Source organism: Cervus canadensis, chromosome 30 (genome assembly GCF_019320065.1).
Source record: "Cervus canadensis isolate Bull #8, Minnesota chromosome 30, ASM1932006v1, whole genome shotgun sequence".
NCBI classification, from domain to species: domain Eukaryota; kingdom Metazoa; phylum Chordata; class Mammalia; order Artiodactyla; family Cervidae; genus Cervus; species Cervus canadensis.
Genome location: NC_057415.1, coordinates 5,623,809 through 5,648,468, shown reverse-complemented (window position 1 = coordinate 5,648,468; position 24,660 = coordinate 5,623,809).

The following is a 24,660-nucleotide window of genomic DNA, read 5'->3' as shown; positions in this document are numbered from 1 at the left end:
GTACTCAGTTCTTGGTCTACAGTAGGTTTTCAGTTCTCTTGCATGAGTGCATGTGTGTGTGTTCAGTCGTGTCTGACTCTTTGTGACCTCATGGTCTCTAGCCTGCCAGTCTCCTCCATCCATGGGGTTTTTGAGACAAGAATACTTGAATGGAATGCCATTTCCTACTCCAGGGGATCTTCCCAACACAGAGATCATACCCAGTTCTCTTGCATCTCCTGCATTTGCAGGCTGATTCTTTACCACTGAGCCCATCTAGGAAGCCTCAGTTCTCTTAACATTTTCTAGATTATTATCCATTTTACAGGTAAGATACTAAAGGTTCATAAACATTAGGTAACTTATTCAAGGTCATGTAGGTAATAAATGGTAGACCCTGGATTTAAATTTGGGATTGTCTGATTTTGGAATTCTATTTCATATCCATAACACAATACTTCCTTTCAGTATGAAGTTACTTTATAAAACCGGTGGAAAAAATATGTTTTATTCTGTTAAGTTTCAGGTAATCACTGAATCTTGCAGGTGTGCTCAATTGCTGAGTTGTGTCCGACTCTTTGTGAACCCATGGACTGTAGCCGGCCAGGTTCCTCTGTCCATGGAATTCTCCAGACAAGAATACTAGAGTGGGTTGTCATTTCCTTCTCCAGAGGATCTTCCCAATGCAAGGATCGAACTTGAATCTCTCTCATCTCCTGCTTTGTCAGGCGGATTGTTTGCCACTGAGACACCAGGGAAGCCCAAGCTTTTCGTTACAGCAAAATTAAAGCCTTTGAATGCCAAATGTGGTACCCTTAGCCAGGGAAATAATATCTAGCCATGGACTATTTTATCTAAAGGATGACTTTTAGTGGGTAGGTATCACTGGAGAATAAATATATTGCAGAAATTTTAAATGAGATCAACAAGATTTAGTCTCTCTTCCTCTAGAAAGGTTTTAAATAATGTGATGTGAATTAATTTGTTGGACAACCACACAAGTAGACCAGAGGAATTGGATAAAACCGCTGACCTCTGGAAGAGAGTGATAAATCAGGAACTTGCGAGTAACATATGCACATTACTATGTATAAGGTAGATGATCGGCAAGGACCTATTTATCATATAGCACAGGGAATTCTATCAATATTCTGTGATAACCTATATGAGAAAAAAACCCCAAAAAGAATGAACGTGTGTATAACTGAATCACTTTGTTGTACACCTGAAACTAACAGAACATTGCCAATCAACTATAATCCAATAAAAATTTTAAAAATACGGATTTTTTTCATATAAATCACCCAATTTAGTGAGCAGGAGGAAAAAATGGAAACAGTGAGAGACCTTGCTTTCTTGGGCTCCAAAATAACTACAGATAGTGATTGCAGCCATGAAATTAAAAGACACTTGCTCTTTGGAAGAAAAGCTATGGCAAACCTAGACAGTTTGTTAAAAAGCAGAGATATCACTTTGCTGATAAAGGTCCATACAGTCAAAGCTGTGGTTTTTCCAGTAGTCATATATAGAAGTGAGTGCTGGATAATAAAAATGACTGAGTACCGAAGAATTGATGCCTTCAAAATGGGGTGCTGGAGAAGATTCTTGAGAGTCCTTTGGACTACAAGGAGATCAAATCTGTCAATCCCAAAGGAAATCAACCCTGAGTATTCATTGGAATACTCTGGCCACCTGATGCTACGAACTGACTTACTGGAAAAGACCCTGATGCTGGGAAAGATTGAGAGCAGGAGGAGAAGGGCAACAGAGGATGAAATGGTTGAATGGCATCACTGACTCAATGGACATGAGTTTATGCTAATTCCGGGAGACAGTGAAGGACAGGGCAGCCTAGTGTGCTTCAGTCCATCGGGTCATAAAAAGTCAGACACGATTGAGCAACTGAACAACAAAAGTGAGCAGAAGGCTAGAGTTCAAGGAAGTTTGGTGACGTCAAATCGTCATACTTGGCACTGGCCCAGGTATCTTCTGAGCACACAGGGTTTATAAGCATTGGCTTTGGAACCAAACTGACTTGAGATTGAGCTTAAGTTCCAACACTACCCAGTTGTATGGTTTGTGGGGAGTTTTTGCATGTCTCCGGGACTGTGTCCTTATTCATAAAGAAGGAGTAACAATGGTACTAGTCACCAGTCATATGCTGGTAAATGTTTAACACCCGGTTCTCTGGAAGAAAAACAAAACCCAAAAAACTGAATTGTATTTGCTGATTGCTCTTAAGTAGGTAGTTCCACCGTGGCTAATTTTAAGGTACTATGTGATGTCACTGAACATAGACTAGGGAAAAGATGCAAACAGTAAAGAGATGCTCTCACCAACTGATACAAGCTGGCTCCGACACGTCACTGTTTATCACAGAAGGCAGTGGGAGGCTTGAGCAGCTACTCCTCTTAATGTGCTTAGCACAGGGTCTGGGTCTGGCAAATAGCAGATGCTCAGTAATGTTCACAGGTATTTCCTGGTATTCCTGACTCCTAGTGGAGTACCTCTTTCACTGTATCAGGCTGCTTTTTATAATGCTGCACACAGGCTTATGAATCATGTCTGCAGTGGGACGGGGACTGGACTGATTAATGCAAGTGCAGTGTTGCTTGTCCCTTGACGCTGCCAGCACCTACTTAATGCATTCCTGTTGTTTTGGGATCACAGTTGAAATCATTTATCAAAGTGAGTCTGCCTGAGGGCTTTCTTCCCTCTTGAACAGCATCACTCCATTCTTTATGTCCTCTTCTACAAGGTCAGCCTCTGGGCCTACCTGCTTCTTGGAGAATTTTAATAGTTTTTGACAAGGGGCATCTGTTCCTCCTTCCAAGAGTCCTCCAGATATCTGTAGTCATTGCCTCCGATGGCTTGCAGGATAGCCTCAGCATGCGTGTGAGGTTTTGGCAGCCTATGCGTGCATGTATACAAGTTCAGTCACTCAGCTGTGTCTAGCTCTTTGAGACCCCACGGACTGTAGCCCACCAGGCTCCTTGTCAACAATTTGAGGCCCCATGGACTGTAGCCCGCCAAGTATCCTCTCTGTCCATGGGATTACCCCAGCAAGAATACTGGACTGGGTTACCATTTCCTCCTTCAGGGGATCTTCCTGACCTAGAGATAGAAACTGAGTCTCCTGCATCTCCTGCATTGCAGGTGAATTCTGCACTTGCAATCAAACGGCACTTCTCTCCTAGCTAAGGGGCTGTCTTATCTAATGTATCTCAGATTATGAAACAGAATAGTTTCCAAAAATCCACTCTAGCTGAGACAGTCTGTGACTCTCTGGTTCCTCATTCTCTAAATTCTTTTATAGTGCCACAAATTAAATGTGTTTAAGTCTCAGAAGAAATTCAGAGCAAAATGAATTTGTCTGTCTGCTCCTATTCATCTACTTCCCCCCATGTTCCTTTAGAGTATCCATTCTTTTCACATAAGGTGCTTAAAGACTTAACACTGATTTTTCTTTCTAAGTCCTGTTGGGTGTTCTTCTCATTATTCCCAAGCTCCTAGCTGTTAAGTGAAAAGATGGTTCTTATTTATTTATTTACTGTCTTAAACAATTGTGCTATTGGAGTATAACTGCTTTACAATGTTGTGTTAGTTTCTGCTGTATAATGAAGTGAATCAGCTGTATGTATACACATATCCCCTGCCTCACATCGCCCCCCTCCCCATCTCACCCCTCTAGGTCATGCCGGAGCACTGAGCTCAACTCCCTCCGTTATGCAGCAGCTTCCCTCCAGCTGTCTATTATACACTCGAGAGTGTATATACGTCAGTGCTGCTCTTCAATTCACCCCTCCCTCTGCTTCATCCACTGTGTTCACGTGTCCTTTCTCTACATCTGCGTCCCTATTCCTGCCCTGCAAATAGGCTCGCCTGTAGCATTTTTCTAGAGTCCATATATATGTGTTCATGTATGATATTTGTTTTTCTCTTTCTGACGTACTTCACTCCATGAGATTCTAGGTCCGCCCACATCACTACACACGACCCAGTTTCATTTGAAAGGTTGGTTCTAAGTTAATCAAATAAAATGATTTCCAATGACTTTTTTTAACTTTCAATATGCAGTTCCTCCTAGATTGTGTAATTTAGATTATTGGAAGGTTAATTTACGTTCCTCCAAAAGGTCCAAAATAATCATGCCAATAGATAGCTATGAACATTGTGGCAGGGATATACAGGCTGGTACTGGGGTGTGCTCTGGTAAAGGACAGGGATTTGAGGGTACAAGTATCCCTGAAATAGTGCAAGACAGGCATGACTGCAGATGGTGATTGTAGCCGTGAGTTTAAAGCTGCTTGCTCCTTGGAAGGAAAGCTATGACACACCTAAACAACAGTTAAAAAATAGAGACATCACTTTGCAGACAAATGTCCTTATAGTCAAAGATATGGTTTTCCCAGTAGTCATGTACAGATGTGACAGATGGACCATAATGAAGGCTGAGTGCCAAAGAATTGATACTTTTGAATTGTGGTGCTGGAGAAGACTCTTTGAGAGTCCCTTGGACAACAAGGAGATCAGACCAGTCAATCCTAAAGGAAATCAACCCTGAATATTTATTGGAAGGATTGATGCTAAAATGCCAATACTTTGGGCACCTGATACAAAGAGCCAACTCATTGGAAAAGACCCCGACGCTAGGAAAGACTGAAGGCAAAAGGATAAGAGGGCAGAAGAGGATGAGATGGTTGCATGGCATCACTGACTCAATGGACATGAGTTTGAGCAAATTTTGGAAGATCGTGAAGGACAGGGAAGCCTGGTGTGCTGCGGTTCATGGGGTCACAAAGATTCAGATGTGAGTTAATGACTGAACAAAAATAACAACTGGCATGATATTGCAGTGTGACAAAATGAAATTTTTTCTAACTCAAGTGGTGTTAACAATACAACCTAGGCAATGATTTTCTAAAAATCTCTGTCAATTTTTCACATCTAAAATGATCAGATCTTTAGCTTCCTTAATATGCAGGGCTTACTGAGCTATGGCTCATTAGCATCATATATATAGAGAAGAGGATTGTGTTTTGTTGGAAAAATTTCCTGGACTCTGAGACTAGTATGATTCTGTATCATTTTTCTGGGCAAAACAGCTACTAGAACAGACTACCATATGCCAAGTGGGTAGTAATTCCTATGAGTTTGGAAGAGTCAGCTGACAGAGGTATTACATGTATGAGTTTTATCTTTTATGGAGTTTTACATTCTTCCCAATAAATGGAATTTTGGATATTTCATAAATACCTGTTAGTGTCACTGATTTCTTTGGTTTCTCTGTGTCACTGAAAAAGTGAAGTGAAAGTGTTAGTCCCTCATTAGTGTCTGACTCTTTGCAACCTCATTGACTGTAGCCTGCCAGGCTCCTCTGTCCATGGGATCCTCCATGCAGAAGAACTGGAGTGGGTAGCCATTCTCTTCTCCAGGGGCTCTTCCCAACCCAGGGATCCAACCTTGGTCTCTTGCATTGCAGGCAGATTCTTTATCATCTGAGCCACTAGGGAAGCTGCTCAATGTCAGTAGATTCACATATTTTATTGGGAGTACTTGGATTTTAGACATTTGGTACCTTACTGTGTTCCCTCAGTGTCTCTTATTTGACTCAGAAAGGATAAGGCATTTGCATCTGCACACTTAGTGGAGTTCTGCTTAATCTGTTTTATTGGGGCTATTTATGATTGTTGATTTCTCACTTGAACATCTTCATTTGCTGAACCAATCTGTCAACCAAGCGTATTGATTGAGCACCCCCCGTTTATAAGGCAGCAGGCTGGGGTTTGTTCCAAAAACAATAATGTATTATATATCTATCAAAGGCCTTTCTGGCAAAAGAAAGCTCCATGCACACAATCTTATTTTATTCTCTCTGAGAGAGATTAATGGAAAATAGATTCAATTCCATCTTTGCATCTATTCACACAAGCCCCCAAAATGTTTTTTGACCTGCTCAAGGTCATGCAGAGAGTGAGGGTGAAAAACTGACAAATCGGAATCAGAGAGTAAATTAAGTGGACACAGAGGATTTTTAAGTTGTGGGCTCATGTAGGACCTACGATTTCCTTTATGCGTAATTTGGAGAGCTGGTTTCAGCAAAAACAATTTGTGCAGGGGGTAATCTGATTATTGACACTATCCATCTTCACAACGCAAGGTCAGCATTGACTTTCACTTTGCCATTCTCAACAGCTGGGCAAGGTAAGCATAATCACAGGCAAATTTCAACTATTTGGCTTGTTCAATTTGTGCTTAACCACATGGGTTCTTCAAATACAAAAAAAAAGCTGCTCAGGCATATCATAATTTTCACTTCTCAGAGCTGAGATCTTTTGATTAGGACTTACCAAGAACAGGACTTTGACCTTCAATCCATTGGGGGGTGGGGAGAAATCTGTGTTTGCCTGTATTTTTTAAATGCTGAAGTAGAGGTTGAGTTGACAGAAACCATTGACCCTGAGAACGTATTGAGATCTTCATTTTCTTGTTTTATCCTGAATAGAAGAAGTTAAAAAAACCTAAACAACCAAAATCCAAGAAGTCACCCAAAACCAAACAAAACCAAAACATTAGAGTCATAACTCATAAGTACCAGTTTAATTACTTAGTTTGAAATACAATAATTGCTAGTTGCCATGATTGTGTGGGAGTGGCATGTGTGGTGAGGTGAGGTGAGGTGGTATTCTTAGCCATCTCATTATTGGTCATGTGTTTCCATTTCCTCACAAGACTGGTGATCTTTGATTGGATACATGCATTGTGAATTTTCCTTTGTTGAGTGCCAAACATTTTTGTATTGCTCTAAATACACTTTACCTTAATTTTAACATGCAGTTAAGAAACTTGGAAACAGTTTAATCCTTTGGAATTCTTATTAAGTCAAAGCTCTCTCTGCTTGCCACACAACGGACCAATAAATTGGAGATGAGGTGTTGAGGCAAGGAATACAACTTCATTCGGAAATGCCAGGCTTCCGAGAAGATGGCAGACTAATGTCCCCAAATAACCATCTCACTGGGGTCTGGATGCCAACTTCTTTTTAGAACTCAAGCATGTGGGAGTTAAGGAAGTAAAGTAAAAAGGACATTAATCTTGCAAATATCTCTTGAAATGGCCATCCTTGGCGGGGAAGGGGGGGGGTGCTGTGTGTTAATTTCTTCCTTCCTGTGGCCATTCACAGGTGGACAGGGTCAGGACGTTTCACTGAACAGGGGCATTTTAGTTTAACATTCAGGCCAAGGGGCAGGGTTCCCCGAGGCAGGCCATTATGTACAGACAGTATCCTTTCAGTGAAAAAAAGCAATGAGGAGCAAGGGTTAAAGTAAAAGAAACAGATCCAACATGGAATCAGACTTTTTTCTTCCCTGTTAAAGAGTCTTGCTTTTAAGGTGGGATCAGAGCAGTACCTTTCCCCACTAATGAAGCAAAATGATTCTGAGTACTCTATGCAATGTGCAATGCTCCGTGAATGATAAGGTTTTCAGTCTGTCCCATGAGCGTAGAGACTATCCCCAGACTTGTTTGGCTGCTGGGTACTGCTTCTTCTAATCCTTCAAAAAGTTTTTTCTGCTGACCTTAGGTAATTTCCTCACTTGCAAACACTGGAGTGATGAATAATCCGGCAAGATGCTTTAGAGATCTCTGGGGTTCTCTCTGTGTACAGAACTTTGGCACTCTCTACAGAGTCTTCTTGTGGGTATTATCTCCTAAGAACTCTGATTGCCTTGCTCTCCCAGACTCTTAGTTCTCTCTGCTCAACTCAGGGAGTCTGCTGGTCTCTGTCTGAATTCTTTCTCCCTGCCCTTTGAAACAGGAAACTGGGACAGCCATTTGACTTATCTCATCTGTTCTCCATCTCCTAGAGGTCCCTATCCTTCCTTGTCTTTTATACAGTGTTTTGAAATGTTTTGATATTTATATTTGATATTTTGATATATATATATATCTCAATACTGAGAAGATGGCAAAATAATGTCCCTAAATAAGTAATTTGGGGTGTGTGTGCATTTTTTTCAAGTGGCAGGGAAACCTGGCCCCTATTATCACATCTTAGCCAGAAGGAGAGGTTTGTGTTGATCATGAGTGGTAGAAACAGCAACCAATAAATCAAGAAAAGCACTTGTCAAAAACCAATAGAAAGGATATACAATGGAATATTACTCAGCCATATAAAGAATGAATTTGAGTCAGTTCTAGTGAGGTGGATGAACCTAGAGCCTATTACACAGCGTGAAGTAGATCGGAGAGAAAAACAAATATAGTGTATTAAGGAAAATGTGTGGAATCTAGAGATAGATACTGATGAACCTATCTGCAGGGAAGGAGTTGAGATGCAGTTGTAGAGAATGGACTTGTGGACACAGTTGGGGAGGGAGAGAGTGAGACAAATGGAGAAAGCATCATCATTTATACACTATCAATATATACTCTATCAGGTGTAAGATGGATAGTTGGTGAGAAGTGACTGTGTAGCATAGGGAGCCCAGTCTGGTTCTCTGTGATGACTTGGAGGGATGGGATGGGGGAAGGGGAGGGAGGCTGGGGAGGGAGGCTAGGGAGGGAGGGGATTTTTGTTGTTGTATGGCAGAAACCAATACAACATTGTAAAAAATTATATATGTATGTGTATGCATGCTCGGTTGCTTCAGTTGTGTCCAGCTCTTTGCAACCCTATGGACTGTAGCCTGCTAGGCTCCTCTGTCCATGGGATTCTCCAGGAAAGAATACTGGAGGGGGTTGCCATGCCCTCCTCCAGGGGACCTTCCTGACCCAAGGGCTGAACCCGCATGTCCTCTGTCTCCTGCACGGCAGGTGGATTCTTTGCAGCTGAGCCATTGGGGAACCCCATATGTACTTATATATAAAACCAATAGAGGCTGGGCCAGGGAATATCATTTCATGATGACTAGCTCTTGGTAATAGCCAGGTCAAATCTGGGGATGGGCTGAGAAATAGGTGTCCAGATACCTGAGTGCTTACTAGAAGGGAAGTATGTTTGTACATTTCTCCTATGGCCATGACTTTTCTTTTCCTTAAAGTGACAGTGCTCTTGAGTTACCAATCAATATTTGTAATCCATTTATTGGAATATTAATATGGTGCAGTCATTTGCAAAAAACTGCCAATATTTACCACAAGAGATATCTATCATTACAAAGATCTTTCCCAATTTAGAGGAATTACCTTTTTTTTTATCTGATACAGAAATACAGCAGATTCCCATAGTGCATTTGTTCACTTAATACAGATGACTGTTTGTCAAGAAGCTTGTAAGTGGTCTTTGTGAGTTTCCTTTACACTTTCAAACATTTGATCTTTACTCATCCGTCGGGAAACTACTGAGTTTTTATTTTTCTTTCAATTCTGTTGGGTTTTGCTTTATAGCTTTTGATGCTCTGTTGTTTGGTGTACACACACTGAAGACTGCTAAGTGAATTAACCCCTTATTATTGTGTAATGATCCTCTGTCTCTAATAATTTTCTTTGCTTTGAGGTCTTCTTTATCTAATACTAGGATAATCTCTTCTGCTTTAATGCTTGCATGCTGTTTCTTTTCCCATATTTTCACTCCCAACCTACTATGTCATATTTGAAAAGTGAATTTGTTTATGCCAAGCAAATAGTTCAGTAATTTTTTTTAAATTCACTCTGGCAATTGAATCAGACACAACTGAAGCACCCTAGTAGGCATGACAATCTCTGGTATGTTTCAGCCATTCACAGTTAAAGTTATGACATGTTAGGGCTTAAGTCTGCCGTTTTATTTTTTGTTTTCTGTTTGTTCCCTCTGTTTCCCATTTCTCTAACATCCTTTTCTTGCCCACCTTTTGGTTTCTTGAACATTTGTTTAGAATCTACTTTATATGTCATGATTTTGAATATACCACTTTGCATAATATTCTTAGTGATTGCTCTGGATATTACAATATACATATATAACCTATCACTCTCTACTGGTAATGAAGTTTTACCACTTTGAGTGAAGTGTAGAAATCTTATTTTCATTTAGGCATATTTACCCTCTCCACTTTAAAAATATAGCATTTTTAGTAGTGAGTTGGACAAAACCTTGTTTGAATTTTTCTGTAAGATCTTATAGCAATATCAAAATGAAGTTTTTCACCAACCCTCTATTTTCTCTTCATACACTGAGTGCCACACTGGATAATATATTTTTCTTCAACTATCAAAGGTAGTTTTAAAAACTCATGAACAGAAAGATAGCCTATTTTGCTGAGTTGATTTTGACCCATTCTATTGATCTTTCTTCCTTTGCAGATTTCCATATCGCCTCTGTTATACTTACTTTCTGTTTGGAGAACTTCCTAGGATAATTCTTTTTTGTTTGTTCATGATAAATTCTCTTAGCTTTCTTTCCTTTGAGAATGTCTTTATTTCCCCTTCACTGCTAAAGAATATTTTTGCTGGGTATAGAATTCAAAGGTAACATTTCTTTTTGTAAGCATTTTTAAAGTATTGTCCTGCATCCTGTTGGTTTGATTGTTTCAGATGAGATACTTACTGCCTTTCAAACCATGGTTCCCCTGGATGTGGCCTTTATTTCTAGCTGCTTTCATTAATGTTTTCTTTGTCTTCCGCTTTTAGAAGTTTAATTATGATGTGTCTTGATGTAGATTTCTTTCAGTGAATACTGTTTGGAGTTTCCTCAATTTCTTGAATTTGTAGGTTTAGGTTTTTCACAAATTTGGGAAATTTTTAGCTATGATTTTTGTGAATATTTTTTTAACTTCACGTTTTTTCCCTTGTCATTCTGGGACTCTGATGACAAATTTTAAATCTCTTTTTACTGTCTCCCAGGTTTCTAAACCTCTGGTTTCTTTTTGCTTTTTTTTTTTCCCACTCTTCCAGCTGGGTAAATTCTATTGATTTGTGCTCAGTTTCAATGATTCTTTTGTATGCCATTTCCACATTACTTTTGAATCCATCCAGTGAAGTTTTAAGAAAAATTATCACAGTATTTCTTAGGTCTGCAATTTCACTTTGGTTCCTTTTTATGACTTTTTTCTTGGGATTTTCTTTTCTTCTCCATTGGTTTCATGAGAATCTGTAATTTCCTGCTGAAGTACTTTTATGATGGATCCTTTACAATCCGTGACAGTTAATTTCAGCACGTCACTCACCTTAGTGCTGGTATCTGTTTCTGTCTTTTCTTCCCCAAGTTGTGACTTTCCTGGTTCTTGATAGTTATATCTTTTGTTTTAGCAGATTATTTTAAACCTGTTTAGGTTTAGAACACACATCCTGGTCTGCTTTGGGGGCTGTAATACTGATATCACTTCAGTTTTCGGAAGATTGGACCTAGGACTCTATCTTTATTAGGACTTGAGGTTCAATGTCTAGAGTATCACAAAGTCACTGTTTATTGGTTAATTTATTATTTTTTTTAAATTTTTTTATTAGTTGGAGGCTAATTACTTCACAACATTTCAGTGGGTTTTGTCATACATTGATATGAATCAGCCATAGATTTACACTTATTCCCCATCCCGATCCCCCCTCCCACCTCCCTCTCCACCGATTCCTCTGGGTCTTCCCAGTGCACCAGGCCCGAGCACTTGTCTCATGCATCCCACCTGGGCTGGTGATCTGTTTCACCATAGATAGTATACATGCTGTTCTTTTGAAACATCCCACCCTCACCTTCTCCCACAGAGTTCAAAAGTCTGTTCTGTATTTCTGTGTCTCTTTTTCTGTTTTGCATATAGGGTTATCGTTACCATCTTTCTAAATTCCATATATATGTGTTAGTATGCTGTAATGTTCTTTATCTTTCTGGCTTACTTCACTCTGTATAATGGGCTCCAGTTTCATCCATCTCATTAGAACTGATTCAAATGAATTCTTTTTGACGGCTGAGTAATATATCCATGGTGTATATATACCACAGCTTCCTTATCCATTCATCTGCTGATGGGCATCTAGGTTGCTCCAGTCCTGGCTATTATAAACAGTGCTGCGATGAAACATGGGGTGACGTGTCTCTTTCAGATCTGGTTTCCTCAGTGTGACCAAAGGAGGCAAGGATATACAATGGAAAAAAAAGACAACCTCTTTAACAAGTGGTGCTGGGAAAACTGGTCAACCACTTGTAAAAGAATGAAACTAGAACACTTTCTAACACCATACACAAAAATAAACTCAAAATGGATTAAAGATCTAAATGTAAGACCAGAAACTATAAAACTCCTAGAGGAGAACATAGGCAAAACACTCTCCGACATTAAATCACAGCAAGATCCTCTATGACCCACTCCCAGAATATTTGGAAATAAAAGCAAAACTAAACAAATGGGACCTAATGAAACTTAAAAGCTTTTGCACTACAAAGGAAACTATAAGTAAGGTAAAAGACAGCCCGTCAGATTGGGAGAATAATAATAGCAAATGAAGAAACAGACAAAGGATTAATCTCAAAAATATACAAGCAACTCCTGCAGCTCAATTCCAGAAATAATAGAATGACCCAATCAAAAAATGGGCCAGAAGAACTAAACAGACATTTCTCCAAAGAAGACATACAGATGGCTAACAAACACATGAAAAGTGCTCACATATCACTCATTATTAGAGAAATGCAAATCAAAACCACAATGAGGTACCATTACACAGTCAGGATGGCTGCTATCCAAAAGTCTACAAGCAATAAATGCTGGAGAGGGTGTGGAGAAAAGGGAACCCTCTTACACTGTTGGTGGGAAAGCAAACTAGTACAGCCACTATGGAAAACAGTGTGGAGATTCCTTATTGGTTAATTTAAAGTATGAAAACAGGAATTAGGGCACAGGGACAGAGACTCAGGGTCACTCCAAAGATCGGTCATTTAGGTTACCCCAGACTTTCTGAAAGAGGGAACTTCATGGCTGGGGGTGGTCTAATTCCTCAACTGGTTACTATGCTAATAGCTGTGTCATACAGTTTGCAACGTATTTGAATCTTTCAGCACATGTGTGTGTGCACATGTGCACACACACACAGACACAGCTTAAAAAATTTTTTTTGGACTTCAGGTACAGAAGGTTGAATTAATCGTCCCCTTCAGTATATGGCATACTGTCATCACCGGCCTGTATAAGGCACTCTTTAGATTTTTCTCTTCTTTATCATTAGATTCTTGCTCTCATTTTCTCCCCATGGACACCTGCTCCAAGGACTTTGATACATGGCCCTGAATCGGTATGTGCTCATAAAATATGTTGTTTTTCATGTGTCTCCAGTTTACCTAAAGGGGGCCTATCAGTTTTTTTTTTCCTTGCAACAAGCTACATTCACGGTGTATACATCTAGTTTATATCATTTAACACTTACATGAATGTTAAGTGCACCTATCACATTTTATTTTGTGATGGTTACATGGATTATCTTCAACTTCCCAGCATAATCAACAAGTCTGAAATAATTATTCTCATTTTAGCTGCTTTATGGATTTATATGAGAATTTCTCTAAGATATATTCCCAAAACTGGGGTGTCTGATTGTGTGTATAGATAATAATGTAAAGACTCAATTTCACAAGGGTTGACAGAGTACGTTCCCAAATGGCTATTCCAGTTTATCCTCTCCTTTGCAGCCTAGAAGATTCCTGTCTAAACACTCTGCCAACATTTAGTATTATGTGGTGGGCTTTCAGGGTTGTTTTATTTTGGATTTGTCTGACTGCTAGAGAATTTGGGGTTTTTCTGGTGACTCAGATGGTAAAGAATCCACCTGCAAAGCAGGAGACCCAGGTTCAAACCCTGGGTCAGTAAAATCCCCTGGAGAATGGCATGGCAGCCCACTCCAGTATTCTTGCCGGAGAATCCCATAGACAGAGGATCCTGGTGGGCTATAGTCCATGGGGTTGCAAAAAGTCGGACACGATTGAGCGACTAACATTGTCACCTTTTCAATAGAGAATTTGAACATTTCTTCCCATATTTGATGGATCTAAAAAAAAAAATAAAAAATCAAAGGGAAGCAAACTCATACTGAGTTCCTAATGTGTGTGTTATGTGTTGTATGCTTCCTGTCAACTCATTACTGTATTCTCATTTTCAAGATGAGAAAGCCAAGGTTTAGATGATTATGTCAACAGTCTAAGTTCACACTGGGATCCCTTTGTAATACAGCCTGTCTGACCCAAGCTCAAGATTAACACAGTTCATTATTCTGGGCATTAGAATATTTATTGAAGAGGTTAAATGGACATTTTTTCCCTCTTGGCCGAAGCAAAGGGATTAGGTGGGGGAAATGAAGGCAACCGCATAGTTCTGCAATTTCCTCTAAGAAAAAAGAAATTGCCAACATGGCTTTGAGTAATGGGCAAGTAAGTTTGGTTGGGCCAACATCCTTCAGGTTCTGAGTCATTAAAATTCATTCCCAAACACTTGCTGTAACTGCTGTATGCACAGTATCCTGAAGAGACTATGAATGCTGGTGAAATAAATTAGATATGAACCTTGTCTCAAGATAGTTTCTATTCAGCTGAGGATTAAGTGAAAATAGCCACAATTGTGAGTGGCATGCAGGAAGGTGTAGGCACGGGCTCAATCCTCCATAGGCACCTAGTGTCAGCTATCAGGGCTCCGTGCGTGCAAGACCAGGTGGAGGTCACCTTCAGTGATCTGTGCTGTTTTCAGTACCTTCTGATTGAAAGAAACTTTCTGATGTTGTAACATGCAAAATAGATGTTGGAGAAGGTGAACCCTTTGAGATTTTTTTTTTGGATACAGACCATTTTCAAAGTCTTTATTGAATTTGTTACAGTATTGCTTGTGTTTTATATTTTGTTTTTTCGGCCGTGAGTCCTGTGGGATTTTAGCTCCCCGACCAGGGATTGAACCCGCACACCCTATCTTGGAAGGCAATGTCTTAAACACTGGATCACCACATAAGTCCTTGAAACCTTTATTTTAATAAAAATTCTGGGATTCCCAAAGACACCAAAAGTAAACTAAAAAAAAACACTAAGATTGTGATGCCTTTAAGGATAGCTTCATATTAAGGCAAAAAAAAAAAAAAATAACGCAACCCCCCCCATCCCCCAAAATGTTTGGTGCCAACATTCTGCCCTAAACCAGCTTGAGTGAATATAACAACCTGAAATTGACACAGCCTCATGGAAAAAAAGTTCATTTGTTTCCTCAATTTACCAGCCTGCTTCCACCCACCAGTGCACACACATCAGGCTAAGGCTCCTCCCATGCAGGCCGGTTGACCTGCTGCAGGAAAGGATCACCCCTGACAGTCCAGAAGGGGTAAATTATTGCACACTGGCACCTATCAGATCAGCGAACCTCTCTGATGTTCAGCAACTCCCATCCTTTGTCTCTCTTCTCCAATGATCTTCAGAGATGTTAAGACAGTTATCAGGAAGAAAAAAGATCATTTCAAAAACTCTCTGAGAAGTATGTACACTTTATTAGTAGCTTTCATTGAGACAGTTTTCCCCAATTTTGTATCAGTATGTACAAAATCTCTGATACAACCTGGAGAAGTAGATATTATTCCCATTTTATGGATGAGAAAACTGAGGCTTAGAGAGGTGATTATTAATACCTGACTGAGTTCACCAAGCAACTTAGCAGCACATCTAACACATGAACTCAGGCTGTCTAAGTCTAAAACCCATGTTTTAAAACCCATCATTTTAATATAAAGAGGGATACATTGGACTTTTGCAAAGCCCAGTTCATGAGGCTTCTAAAGCTGGAAAAATAGAAAATCATGCGAGAAAAAAAAAGTGTAGTAAAAATGGACCAGAAAGGACTTTCCTGGTGGTTCAGTAGCTAAGGCTTTGCTCTCCCAACTCAGGGGGTCAGGTTCAACTTCTGATCAGAGAACTAGATCCTTCATGCCATAACTAAGAGTTCTCTTGTCACAGTAAAAAGATCCTGCATGCTGCAACTAAGACCTGACACAGGCAAATGAAAAAATAAATAAAATATTTTCCAAAATGAACCAGAAGAATGGAAACAAGGGGCATCACCAAGGAAAAGGTAGCCCCTCCCTCTACGTTTTTTTCTGAAGTCTTTAATAAGTTGCTCGGGGTTGGTCCAGATGTCTTTTCTATTCCAAGGAGACCAAAGCAGGGGATTGGTTTTAAAAAGACTGTTAGATTAATGGATGAAATATACTGCAGTGCTAAATAGCTTTCATCATTTCATTATTTACAAATTCACTGAGACCATGCATTGCCAGCTCCAGGACACAGGTCTCTTGGGTCAGCCCAGTAATGGCTTTGGGTGACTCCAGACTAATCCATCTCAGCCACTGGATGACATTTATAGGAAAGTTAAAAAAAACTTTGGCCTAGTTAAAGAAACTCACGAAGTAGAAAATATAAATATACTAGATTTACATATACAGTTACAAAGGAAAATAGAAACATGTTAAAAAAAAGATGCACAGATACCATTCTGGGTGAGACAGCTATAGGATGGAGCCGTTAATGAAGAAATGAAAAAATTTCACAACACCACTGGTTAAGAAGTTTAGAAGTAGAGGCCACCAGAGTTTTTGGAGAACAAATGATGCTTCTGAGTCCAAAGAAAATGAAAATTTAAGGCTATATTGTGGAGTAGGAAATGGCAACCCACTCCAGTATTTTTGCCTGAGAAATCCCGTGGACAGAGGAGCCTGGCGGGTGGCAAAGAGTCAGCCACGCATGCAAAGGTATATTGCATGATTTAGTTGATCAGGTCAGCGAAAGTTGCAAATGGGAAGAAAAGAGCAAGACAGGTTAAGGGCAGAGGGGTCACAGGTATAGTCAGCAGAATAGTGAAATTCACTGCAGGTTAAGCCTGTGTCTCAGACAGAAGGTATTTGAACAAGTGAAATGTTTGCAGACCTCCATCTGTAGATAGGATAAAAGTTAATAAATAGATGATGATGCAGTTTTTTGGAAGTGAACCAGTTCCTGTTTTAATCAGCTAAGTATCTCCTTTGGCCAGGGGCAGAGACAAGAGGGAACTAGCTTTCTTTCCTGTCTAAGCAGTTTCAAAGTATCCTCAAGGCACTTTTGCTTCTTCCCTTATTTTGTTTTCTTCTTCCCCTTCCTTCCAGAACTCATTATTTTAACTTTAAAAGTATTTTCATTGTATACATGTACCACATCTTCCCTATCCATCCCTCTGTTGATGGACATCTTGGTTACTTCCATGTCCTGTAGCTATTGTAAATGGTTCTGCAATGAACGTTGGGAGTACATGTGTCTTTTTGGGTTATGGTTTTCTCAGGGTATATACCCACTAGAAGGATTGCTGGCTCATATGGTAGTTCTGTGCCTAGTTTTATAAGGAGTCTCCAAACTGCACTGTTCTGTTCTATGGCTGTACCAGTTTGCATTCCCATCAACAGTTTGAGAGGGTTCGCTTTTCTTCATACCCTCTCCAGCATTCATTGTAGATTTTTTTGATGATGGGCATCCTGACTCAGCCATAAAAATGAATGAAAATGAGTCACTTGGAGTGATGTGGATGAACCTAGAGCCTGTAGCACAGAGTGAGGTAAGTCAGAGCAGAAGAGAAGAACAAATGTTGTGTATTAACGCATATATATGGAATCTAGAAAAATGATACTGTTGAACCTATTTTACATCTGTGAAAGTCAAAGACTGCATTTGCTCATAATCCAAAAAAACAGAAACCAAACCAAAGCTGAACATTGAGACATGTATAAACTAGAAATGTTCAAAATACAAAAAAAGTAGAATGTTTTGATTTAAGATCTTTAAAAATAGATAGTAAATGTTTAGGCGAAATAAGGAGCTAAGAGCTACTTTGGATGCTGAAGAGTTTTCAGCTAACTTTTATGACTGCTGTTAAGAATGTACACACACACATATGACTCTTCCACTCTCTTTGGGGCTATAAAGCCATACTTTCTAATTAGATGTATAAGACTTGGCTTGCTCAGAATTGGTTTTGGTTCTCAAGCAACTGATTTGTAGCAGCTGGGAGTTTTAGCACCCTGTGCTGTTGTTAGAACTATACTAGCCTAACTGCTCAGAACCAGGCCTTGGGGCATGTTCTGCACCTTTCTTGCTTTGAGGGTTCTATATTGGATTGTTGGGCAATTGTTGCAGAGAGATATAGGATGTTCAGAGGGATTCAAATCCAGAGTTTATTTAGCACTTATTTGATGAGTGTTGTAGAAGAGATAACTCATTTAATGCTCACAAAAGTCATTGGCATTAGGTACCCTTGGAGACTCCGTTTGATAGATTAGGAAACCAGAAGATGTTTTACAACTAGTTATACAATCATACAGCTAGTTAGTAATGACGATGAGATTTGAACTCAGATAGTTTGGAGCAAGCCCATATACATCAGTACTGCCTCCTACATAAGTGCCTGCAACACCCTTCTCCCCTGCCTCAAAGGAGAAAAATATTCCAGTAGGGGCATACCTTGTTTTATTAGACTTTGTTTTATAGTGCTTCACAGATACTGCATTTTTCACAAATTGAAGGCTTGTGGCAACCTTGAATTGAGCAAGTCGTGTCAGTATCATTTTTCCAACCACATTTATTCATGTCACGTCTCTGTTTCACATTTTGGTAACTCTTGCTATATTTCAAACTTTTCCTTTATTATTATATTTGCTATGAGGATCTGTAATCAGTGACCTTTGATGTTATCATTGCAAAAAAAATTACAGTTTGCTCAAGGTTCAGATGATGATTATAATTTTTTAGCAACGAGATTTTTTTTTGCTTAAAGTTTCTATTTGTTTTTTTAAATTAATTTTTATTGGAATATAGGTGTTTTACAATGTTTTGCTAATTTCTGCTATACAGCAAAGTGAACCAGCCACATGTGTACATATGTCCCCCTTTCATTGATTTCCTTCCCATTTAGATCTCCACAAAGCCCTACATAGAATTCTCTGTGCCGTGTAATAGGTTCTCATCAGTTATCTATTTTACACACAGTATCAATAGTGTGCATACATCAATCCCAGTCTCTCAATTCATCCCACCCTCCCTTGGCCCCTGGTATTCATTCATTCGTTCTCTACATTGGTGTCTCTATGTCAGGCTTTGCAAATAAAATCATCTATACCATTTTTGTAGATTTCACATATATGCATAATTCTGACGTCACTCTGTATGCCAGTCTCTAGGTCCATCCACTTCTCTGCAAATGGCAGAATTTCACTCCTTTTGGCAATGAAGTATATTAAAATTAAATTATGTATCCATATTTAACATAATACTATTCACACTTTATTGATTAAATTATAGTGTAAACATAGCTTTTACACACATTGAGAACCCCCCCAAAATTCATGTGACTTGCTTTAGGGAATATTTGCTTCATTGCAGTGGTCTGGACCTGAATCTGCAGTATCTCTGAGGTATACCTATGCTCCATCAGCCCCTGGAAATAGGTGTTTTCTTGCTTTGTAGGCATGGAAAATAATTATAAGTGTGAAATGAGAGTGACATTCAGTAACTTATAAATACTGTGCACGGTTCATGCATGCTGAGTAACTAGTCGTGTCTGACTCTTTGCGACCTTAGGCTCCTCTGTCCATGGGATTCTCCAGGCAAGAATAGTGGAGTGGGTTGCCATGCCTGCCTCCAGGGGATCTTCCCGACCCAGGGATTGAACCCACGTCTCTTATGTTTCTTGCATTGGCAGGCGGGTTCTTTATCACTAGCGCCACCTGGGAAGCCCTGTAAATACTGACAGGGCCCTAAATATATTGCTTCTTATTCATTCTTCTAAGCCTTTGCTCTCAACATTTCCCCAGTCCACAGTTCCCTCTTTCTGCTTCCCTGGCTACAGAAACTTATGGCAGGGGGTGGGGATTAAAGTCCGCATCCCCTATTCCAAACTGGTTTATATGATTTTATGTTGTTTCTCCCAGTCATGGACATCCTTGACACTTCGAGTTTGTTTCATTTAGAGACAGATGGATAAAGTGAAAAGGGCATTGAAATTGAAATCAGAATAATTGTGTTTAAGATTCAACTCAAACATTATTTGCTCGGTGACCTTCACCAGATCACATCTCTGAGACATCCCCTTTTTTCTTGCCAGTTTTAATAAGAAACAGATGTACCCATTTAGGAAACGAACTTTATCTAAGGATTAATCAAGATTACAAATGTAAAAACGTTTGTAAATTGTAAATGCGCTCTACAATGTGTACTATGGTGTTATTCTAATCTCTTTTCCTCAGCTCCTGGAAATTCTAATTTTAGCACATTTATATTTTCTTTAACACCAAGCTTCGTGTCTTGAGTTTAAGGGGTGCTCAATGAAATCCCAGGGACGGGGGAGCCTGGTGGGCTGCGGTCCATGGGGTCCCACAGAGTTGGACATGACTGAAGCAACTTAGCAGCAGCAGCAATGAACATTTGTTGATTTGCTTTGCTAATGAAGGTGGTTTTCCCCCCAGCCCCACCCCACAGGGAGCTATTTTTAGTTTTTTATACATATCCAGTTTATCTGCATTGGTACATTGGCAGGTGTTTTTTTCTCAAGTTATGTGTCTCCAACTCTTTACATTTTGCCTTTCTGTTTTGGGAATATATATTTTCAAATGACAGGTGTGTGTGTGGGAATTTCTGCTTTTTTGCAAACTTAAAAGATGAGGGAGAATGAAAGAATAAGGTATAACATATAGAAGAAAAGACTGGATTCATGTTTTGGTGAGACAGAAACAGCAAATGAGAAGAAAAATTAAGGCTAGACTTGGTGTTTGTAGAGGTGGATTAGATGATGTTGAAAAGCTACCAACATTCTTCATTTTTTTTGAGTGGAGATATGCATGATACCAGTTTCAATTCCTTGTGTTTGGATGGGATGGAGATTTTATGGGCCTCGGTGGGGAGTTAATTTAATCCGGCCTATAGGATGAAGCTAACATATGGCGAGTTCCTCCTCCATAGTCCACGGCAGCTCCCCCTTCCTATTATGGGGAAAGACCTGATCTTTTCTGTGTGTGTTGCAAAGCAAGGGAGGCAGTTGGTTATATTCCTAAATGCTGGTTGCGCTTTGTGGGCTGCTTAGAAACGATTGCTAAGGTGTTTCCCATCCTTTCAGTTCCCTGCTGCCACCTGGGTTCCTGAGGGACATCCCAGAGCTGCAGAAGGATGGGCTGATGGGCGGGTGGCTAGATTGCTGCTCAGCCTCACCACCTGGCTCCAGAACTGCTCCATCTGTCAGTTGTTCCGGGCAGCTGAAGAGTCCAGCAGTTCAAAGCTCCACTCCGGGCTGCTTCTGAACATTTCTTTATTCTCCCAGGACCTGATAATCTGGCCAGGGAGAGGGCATTAGAGCCAAGAGCTTCTCATCCCAGCAGCCCAGGGTGTACAGGGTTGGCAGCCAACAGGCTCCATGCTGTTTTGCTCCTTAGGAATTTGCATAAGAATTGTGCTTATTTCTGTTCACTTTACCATTTTCTCTTTTCATGATTTGTCTGTGAGAAGTTTGGGATGAATTACAAATTTACTATCCAATAAGGCTTGGAGGTAATGTAAGGTGGTACTTCATTCATGGCACAGATAAGAAAGCTGAGGGTTTACCGAGTAAATCTGAAAAGAAGGAAATGCTGTTAGTGTTGGAGGAATGTTAGCCTAGCAGATCCAGGGAGGCCCCTTTCTGGGAAACCGAATTGACACTTAGGCAGATGTGTGTGCTGCCCATTTCCAAGCCCATTTTAACAGTCAGGTTTTAAGGATTCGAATTACCTATTTGTGTTGTAGCTGCACAATGCAGACAGAGGAACAAATGAGGTTCCTTTATTGATTTTCTATTTGTACCTAACAAACTACCTCATACTTGACTGCTTAAACCACACACATTTATGCTCTCACAGTTCTGTGGTTTAGGAATCCAGGCTTGGCTGAACTTGGTCCTCACCTCAAGGTCTCAGCAGACTATAATGAAAAGTGTCAGCTGGATTGTATTTTCATCTGAAGGCCCAAATGGGGAGGCATCTACTTCTAAGCTCACTCATGTTGTTGCAGAATTTATTTCTTTGTAATAGTAGGACTCTGGGCTTCAATCTCTTGCTGGCTGGCAGTCAGAGGCTTCTTTTAGCTCCCTGGGGCCCCGTACCATTTATTGTCACTTGATCTCCTCCACGCATTCTCTGGTAGCGTGGCTGCTTTCTTCTTCAAAGTCAGAGAAAAAGAGACTGAGTCTACTAAGACAGAATCTTATATAATGTAACATGATCATGAGAATGACCAGTGCCATATTTTATTGACCAGATGCAAGTCTTGCCCACAAAAAAGGGAAACCAAGAGGTGGGAATCATGGGCTACCCTAGAGAATGCCTCCTGTTTCAGAATCCACTATCAGATGGGCTGGTTAGGTTTGCTTGTTTGTGGACTGAAATTAGACTCTGGTTCTAAGGCAGCCCTTGTATAAGTATACAATTACATGTGGCCATGAAACCAAGTTCTGCACATGCAATGTGAGGAGAATTGATGTTTATCTTTTCCCAACCTGGCCCTTGGATATCTTCACTATAAATTCCACACTGTCCTTCTAAATCCTATTCTTGAACAGAGAGGACTACAAGAACTCAGAAGAGGCAGAGGTATGAAAGATGAAAAGAGATACCTGAGTGAATTACTCTTTTTTTTTTTTAAACTTCTGTCATCATGGCTTAATACCAGTTTCTTTTTACATGCTTGGATTCAAAGATGACTGGGAAGGCTCTCACCTCAAAACATGTGGGTAGAAATGCCTAAAATTTCATCATTATGTATTCATTTCTTAAGTGTTATCATTGTCTTGATCATAGCACCTTTTGAAACAAAAGTATCCCATGAAGGAGAGATATATACATCTTTAAGTACCAGTGGACCTGACAAGAGAAATGGGATAATAATTCCTGAGAGAAAAGAAGGCTGAAAGACAGACAGATGAAAGGTAGATAGTAATTTATTTTACAGATGTTTGTTGAGTATCTACTATGTGGCAGGTAATATGCTGGGCATGAAATATAAAGAATACTGTGCCTCAGTCCCCAGAGAGTTAGCCTTTTACTGTTTCAGAGGTGAAGCAGCACCTTACACTAAATGTGTACATAAGTTTGGTCATGATTCTTTATCCCCCACAAAGCTGTTGTTAAATAAATGTGTGTTTTCATTCATACCATCTCAGGATCAAGGAAATATGCCACGGCTGGAGGCTTTTCATATGATGTGTCACTTAATGATACTGCAATAGGATATTATTAACCCCATTTAACTCTTACTCGTCTTTCAATACTCTAATTATCTGAAAAATTTATCTCATCTCACATTAGATCATCTTTCCTTATTAATCACTCTTACAGTGGCAAGTGTCTTATCTCCCCAGGACCTCAAAATGTTGCCATTATGTTTATATGATTATTAAATTTACTTTTAGCTTCTTTACCATATTGCAAAATGTATGAGGAAAGGGACCATGGCCGCTTTTGCTCCCTTGTATAACACATTACATACAGGATATTATTGACTTATAATCCATGTTTGTTGAATGGATGAATAAATATGTAATCAACTTGTCAAATTTCTAATAGTGTGGAAAAAGGAGGTGATCTCTCAATGACACCTGAGTTGGTTCCATGGAGTAACTGTTACTTGCCTGCACTTTCCTATAGACCACTAATCATCGACCCAAATCATGGTCTGACCACCCAGACATCATAGAGAAACCCAGGAGAGATCACACTTCCTTTCCTACCCATTCCTTTCGTCACTATACCTCTTGTATACAAGTCAGGGTTTAGAGATGGTCTGTAGAGTCAGAGAGTATTTTCATAATAGCAGCAACACAAAAAACTTAGAATTAACTTAACAACTCAGATATTAAAAGTCTTCCCATCCATGTCTTAATTTTTCAGTGGCCACTTTCTCTGTAAGTGCTTACCTCTTAAAAAGTCATGTTGTCTCTTCCTACACACCACTTCCCCTTGTTTATTTCTCCAGCATATCAATATACCCTTTCCTCTATCTCTTTCATTCTATTTCCATTTCTCAAGGCCTCTGAGCTTTGCCTTCTAACTTCCTCAGGGAGATAATTTCCTAAGAAAACTCTGTTGTCTACCAAAGGGTGGCTCTGGTGCTGGTAATACTTTGATTTCCCCCTTACCCGCATGCATTTTCTCTTTCTACCTCATCAGAGAGTCATTAGGACGCTCATGAGTTGCACCCCTATGCCCCTGTGCTCCTCATGATTCATGACTATTGGTGGAGAAACACTTGACAGCCTTGAGACAGATTCCTTGGCTCCACTGCATTCCTACTGAATCCACCTCTCTGAGAATGATCCTAGACTCTCCATTTTTAACAAGCCCCCTAATGATTATTACATACATTGAAGTTTGATTTAAAAAAACAAACAAACTGGGACCTCCCTGGAGGTCCAGTGGTTAAGACTTCGCCTTCCAACGCAGGGGATACAGGTTCAATCCCTGGTTGGGGAGCTAAGATCCCATATGCCTTGTGTCTAAAAACTCAAAACATAGAACAGAAGCAATATTGTAATATACAAAATAAAGAGTTTAAAAATGGTTCACATCAAAGAAATCTTTGAAAAACAGAAGCAAAACTGACTTTGCAGAGTCCTGTCTTGCTTTCAGTTCACGCCTTACTCCATTGCAGTTGGCCTCATTAGCACATTTACCTTCTTAGTTTTATCTTTATTTTTATCACACATCCTCAATATA